The sequence below is a fragment of the Tachyglossus aculeatus genome, chromosome 21, assembly GCF_015852505.1.
Source record: "Tachyglossus aculeatus isolate mTacAcu1 chromosome 21, mTacAcu1.pri, whole genome shotgun sequence".
In the NCBI taxonomy this organism is placed as follows: domain Eukaryota; kingdom Metazoa; phylum Chordata; class Mammalia; order Monotremata; family Tachyglossidae; genus Tachyglossus; species Tachyglossus aculeatus.
In genome coordinates, this window is record NC_052086.1 from 60,131,799 (window position 1) to 60,137,798 (window position 6,000).

Sequence of the window (6,000 nt, forward strand, 5' to 3'; positions counted from 1 at the left end):
TCTTTATTAAGCACTTTACTATGTGCAGAACACTGTATTAAATGCTTGGGAGAGTACAGTATATCAATAAACAGACATATTCCTTGCCCATAATGAGTTTATGGTCTAGAAGGGAAGACAGACATTAATATAAACAAATACATTACAGAGAGACTGCGGGGGGATGGATAAAAGGAGCAAGTCAGGGTGATCATCATCATCATCAATCGTATCTATTGAGCGCTTACTATGTGCAGAGCACTGTACTAAGCGCTTGGGAAGTACAAATTGGCAACACATAGAGACAGTCCCTACCCAACAGTGGGCTCACAGAAGGGAGTGGGCTTAATCAGAAGAGGGAAGGAGGGCTTAATCAGGAAAGGCTTCTCGGAGGAGATGTGCCTTCAGTAAGGCTTTGAAGGGGGGAGAGTCATTGTCTGTCGGATATGAGGAGGGAGGGTGTTCCAAAACAGAGGTAGGACGAGGGGGAGAGGTCGGTGCGAGATAGGCGAGATCGAGATCATCATCATCATCATCATCATCATCATCAATCGTATTTATTGAGCGCTTACTGTGTGCAGAGCACTGTACTAAGCGCTTGGGAAGTACAAATTGGCAACATATAGAGACAGTCCCTACCCAACAGTGGGCTCACAGAAGGGAGTGGGCTTAATCAGAAGAGGGAAGGAGGGCTTAATCAGGAAAGGCTTCTCGGAGGAGATGTGCCTTCAGTAAGGCTTTGAAGGGGGGAGAGTCATTGTCTGTCAGATATGAGGAGGGAGGGTGTTCCAAAACAGAGGCAGGATGAGGGGGAGAGGTTGGTGCGAGATAGGCGAGATCGAGATCATCATCATCATCATCGATTGTATTTATTGAGCGCTTACTGTGTGCAGAGCACTGTACTAAGCGCTTGGGAAGTACAAATTGGCAACATATAGAGACAGTCCCTACCCAACAGTGGGCTCACAGTCTAAAAGGGGGAGACAAAACCAAACATACTAACAAAATAAAATAAATAGAATGGATATGTACAAGTAAAAGAAATAGATAGAGATAGAGTGAGACGGTTAACATTCGAGGAACCAAGTGTGCAGGCTGGGTTGTAGTAGGAGAGTAGCCTTCCCCTCTGGACTGCATGTTCTTTGTGAACAGGGATCACGTCTACCAACTCTGTTACACTGCATTCTCCCAAACACTTAGTATGATGCTGTGCACACAGTAAACTCTCAAAAAATACGATTGATTGATAGAAAAGAAAGGAGTGGCCATCGGCTTCCCAGAGTCACTCATGTAACAGCAGAATCCCATTCATTTCAAGAGAGAAGCGAGAAGCAGTGTGGCTCAGTGAAAAGAGCACGGGCTTTGGAGTCAGAGGTCGTGGGTTCAAATCCCAGCTCCGCCAATTGTCAGCTGTGTGACTTTGGGCAAGTCACTTAACTTCTCTGTGCCTCAGTTCCCTCATCTGTAAAATGGGGATTAAGACTGTGAGCCCCACGTGGGACAACCTGATCACCTTGTATCTCCCCAGCGCTTAGAACAGTGCTTTGCACGTAGTAAGTGCTTAACAAATACCATCATTATTATTATTATATGGGAGTCGGGGACGTGGGTTCTAATCCCGGCTCCGCCACTTGTCTGCTGTGTGACCTTGGGCAGGCCACTTAGTCCCCATTTTACAGATGAGGTAAATGAAGCACCGAGAAATTAAGACCGTGAGCCCCAGTGGAAAGAGCCCGGGCTTTGGAGTCAGAGGTCATGGGTTCAAATCCCCGCTCTGCCAATTGTCAGCTGTGTTACCTTGGGCAAGTCACTTAACTTCTCTGGGCCTCAGTTACCTCAACTGTAAAATGGGGATGAAGACTGTGAGCCCCGTGTGGGACAACCTGATCACCTTGTAACCTCCCCAGCGCTTAGAACAGTGCTTTGCACATAGTAAGCACTTAATAAATGCCATTCTTATTCTTATTCCCTTGTATTTACCCAGTACTTAGTGCTTGGCACATAACAAATGCATTATTATTATTATTAGAGAGCCTGGAATCCATGGTGCTTTGGACTCAGTTAAGGTGATCAGACATCCTGTTGCAGGCTGGAAAGTCTTGCTATTTGAGGTTCAGTCCCTCCATCCAGTTGACTGATGGGGAGGGGGAGACATATGGTTCTTCTTTCAGCCACAATTGTGGGCAGGGACCCAGTAGTCATGGGAGCAATGGAGGGGGCGTAGCAGCAGAGGAGAGAAGAAATGAAGGAGAAACAACACAACACCCTGCAGCTGAACTGGGCCCTGGTTCCAGATATTCCTGGGTGTTCCCGTGCAATTAGAAACCCATCAACCAGCTGCATTGGACACTCCCAGGAACTGCCTGGAAAGGGCCCGGTGTGGTGGGTTCAGGCAGCTACGGTTGCTAGGAAGATCCAGTTATGCTAGCAGTGGGTGATGGTCACTGATGGTCACCAAACCAAGTGGCAGGGACAGTGGTGGGATCTGTGGCAGGCAGGGCCAGTGTGGGACGGGCTTCAGACACTTGGCCACCCTGAAGCAGAAAAGTAAAACTGCAGCCTCCTCTTTAGGTAGCAGTCTCGACTCTTGATTTTGGATACCAGACCCCCAAGACACACACAATAATAATAATTATTATTATGGTATTTGTTAAGCACTTACTATGTGTCAAGCACTGGGGTAGGTACAAGATAATCAAGTTGGACACAGTCCCTGTCCCACAGGGGGGTTCAGTCTTAATTCCCGTTTTACAGATGAGGCAATTGAGGCACAGAGAAGTGAAGTGACTTGTCCAAGGTCACACAGCAGGCAACGGTTGAGCTGGGATTTGAACTCGGTTCCTTCTGACTCCCAGGCTTGAGTTCTATCCACTAGACCATGCTGCTTCCCCTGATGTTCTGGGTGTTACATGGGGGCACACAGTGTATGTAATGGTAGCATACAGAAGTCCAGCTGAGTCTAGAGGGTTTCTCTGAGGAAACCACTGGCCACCTGCCCTGGGTCCAGAGCCATTGTGTTCCCCTCCCAGAGCCCTCCTTTTTTACAGGCACCATTTCAAACTTAAGGACTCCACAGTTGAAAAGTTTTCCAATTTTCTGCCACTCCTCCCCACCCCTTAAAGGATGAGTTCCGAGGCAGTAGCCTTTCTTGCTTACCATCTATAGCTGGATCTGAGCCGTGGCAGCCGAAAAGCAGGATGATGACCGGGTGAGTCACCCTCGGTCCTCACCTCTCGCCTCTTCTCTTCCTCTTTCTGCCTTTCTCCTTTCTCTCTCTGATGAGTTCCTCAAGAAACTCTAGTGGCATCTACCTCCGCTTCAAACCAAAACTCCTCACCACGGGCTTTAAAATACTCAATAATCACCTTGCCCCCTCCTACCTCACCTTGCTACTCTCCTACCTCAACCCAGCCTGCACACTTTGCTCCTCTAACACTAACCTTCTGAACTATACCTCAATCTTGTCTGTCTCACCGTGGCTTCTCGCCCACATCCTGACTCTGGCCTGGAATGCTCTCCCTCCTCGTTTCAGACAGACAATTGCTCTCCCTCCCTTCAAATCCTTAATGAAGGCACATCTCCTCCAAAAAGCCTTCCCTGACTAAGCCATCCTTTCCTCTTCTTCCACTCCCTTCTGCTTTGCTCTGACTTGCCCTCTTCATTCATTCCCCCCTCCCAGCTACACAGCACTTGTATATCTTTTATTTATTAAAGTATTTATTTTTATTTATGTCTGTCTCCCCCTCTGGACTGTGAGCTTGTTGTGGACAGGGAATGTGTCCGTTTATAGTTATATTGTACTCTCCCAAGTGTTTAGTACCAGTGCTTTGCACACAGTAAGCACTCAATAAATATGACTGACTGACTGAATGAGTGAATGATGCCTCTTCTTTCTGTCTCCTCTTCTCTCTTGTTTTGTTCTGTCTCCCCCTTCTAGACTGTGAGCCCACTGTTGGGCAGGGACCGTTGCTATATGTTGCCAACTTGTACTTCCCAAGCGCTTAGTACAGTGCTCTGCACACAGTAAGTGCTCAATAAATACGATTGAATAAATGAATGAATGAATGAATGAATGAACTTCCCCTATCTCTATCCACCCTTCATTCTTCCAGAGCACATTTCCCCCCCCGCCACACACACACACACACACTCCCCATCCCACCACATCATGCTTCTGTTCCCCTCCTGCCCTTTTCATTCCAGAGAAACTGGTCACCTCGTTCTAAATTCTGCAGTGTTATTACAACCAAAGGAAGGGAATACACCCGCTGTACATCTGGTTGTCTTAGATCATTCCAAAAGTTTGATTTTTAATTTAAACGAATCTACCGCTCATTTATTTTAATGATTTTTTCTTTATAGGCATCCTCTGGGCACCTAACCTTCAAAACCAACCGAATTTAAAATGTGCTTCTGGCTTTGACAACCCGTAATCCCTAGGACCGAAGAGAACTAGAGCGATAAATCATCCAGTCTCTCCCCCAAGGCCCCTCCCAACGCCTCCAATCAGGGCCACACCTAAACCATCTCAAGCAGATGATGGTTTATCCCATTTTAATGACCTCCAGAGAAGGAGATTCCTCCTCTCCCCTCAGCCACCCACACCAGGAAAGAGATTCTTCCTTATGTCTCCCCTAAACCCCTTACTCTACATAATTACAGCGGCTTTCCTCTTATTCAGGGCTACACCTAAACCATCTCAAACAGATGGTAGTTTATCCCATTTTAATGACCTCCGGAGAAGGAGATTCCTCCTCTTCCCTCAACCACCCACACCATGAAGGAGATTCTTCCTTATGTCTTCCCTACACCCATTATTCTACATAGTTTCACAGGGCTTTCCCCTTTTTCTGTTGGAGGCTGCGCTTTTTATTCCCTGGCCCTTAAAGTTGAAGGCGGGCCCTCTCTCGGCACACCTCTGCCACAGTAAAAATCCAGGGACCGAGAGAGATCACTAGACAAAACAAGCCTCCCCCTTCAGAGGCTACATCCTTTTGAATTCTCCCTGCTCAAGGTTTCCCCCACCAACCCCAGCCTTTTCATTCGAGGTGCTCTGCTACAACGGCACTGCACCAAAATCCTCCCATTCCCGGCCAGCTTGTTTCAGAAATCCCACTTCCCTCCTACCCGGAGTATTTCATTTTCATCTAGGGACTTGTGTAAAGGGTTTTTTCGTTTTCTGAGACTCCCTCCATCCAGGGGTGTGCTCCCAAGTAAGCGGGGGTCCCGACTTTGCCCGGATCCTGGAATTGGCTGCCCCACCCCCTTTTTATAATTCAGTGTGTATAAGAGTCCAGTCTGAAGATGCAGCAGTTAGCTACAACGGCTCAGCCGGTTTCGCAAAGGGCATCGCCCCCTAAAAGTGTGGCATCTCCTAGCAGGACGCCCCCACCCCCAGACGAGCAAATCCGAGTCACAAAGGGATCAGTTTCCCCCTGGCCTAGCCTCTTCCAGGGGAAGCGTTGGCAGCTCCAATCCCCAGGAAAAAAAAAAAACACAAAAAACTCCTCCAGCTGCATCCCTACTCCAAATCGCATCCCTTCCAGACTTCACCCAACTCGCCTAGCTCCAGGTGCCAGCCCCGTTAAGGAAAGAAAGACCAGCTCCCCCCAGGATGCCTCCTCTGGGCAAGATGCTGGCAAGGTTGTTTTTCTACATCTCCCTCCCCCCAGCCCCTCACCATTTATTCCTGGCTCTGCGTGGTCCCCAGTGCGGAGTTTCTGCACATCTGGCAGGTCGAAACTTCAGTGATTTCCTTTCCCTTTGAAGCAAAGGGGTCCTCTTCTTCTAGAGTCAACCCACCCACCCACCCCAGGCTCAACTCTTTCTCTCCCTTGCCTGCTTTTCTCCTCCTGGGGCTCGGAATCTCTGCTTCTCCAAACACATCCATCATTATTATTTTGTCCTTTTCTGCCCTCCCTCCCTCTCTTCCCACTTCTCCCTTCCCTCCTGTCCACATTTGGGAAGCCAAATCTTCCCCCTCCTGGTCTCTCCTCTCCTGATGCAACGTGCAGCCAGGTA

General features: G+C 48.4%; 1 protein-coding gene across 1 annotated transcript in view; it reads right to left on the reverse strand.

Annotated features, from left to right (window-relative positions):
- AMZ1 (archaelysin family metallopeptidase 1) overlaps positions 1 to 5,740 on the reverse strand; it is a 29,877-nt gene extending 24,137 nt beyond the window's left edge. Inside the window, 1 exon segment of the mRNA XM_038763192.1 lies at positions 5,660 to 5,740. The gene's annotated coding sequence lies outside the window, so the exon portion shown is untranslated.
- Between the last annotated feature and the right edge of the window lie 260 nt (positions 5,741 to 6,000).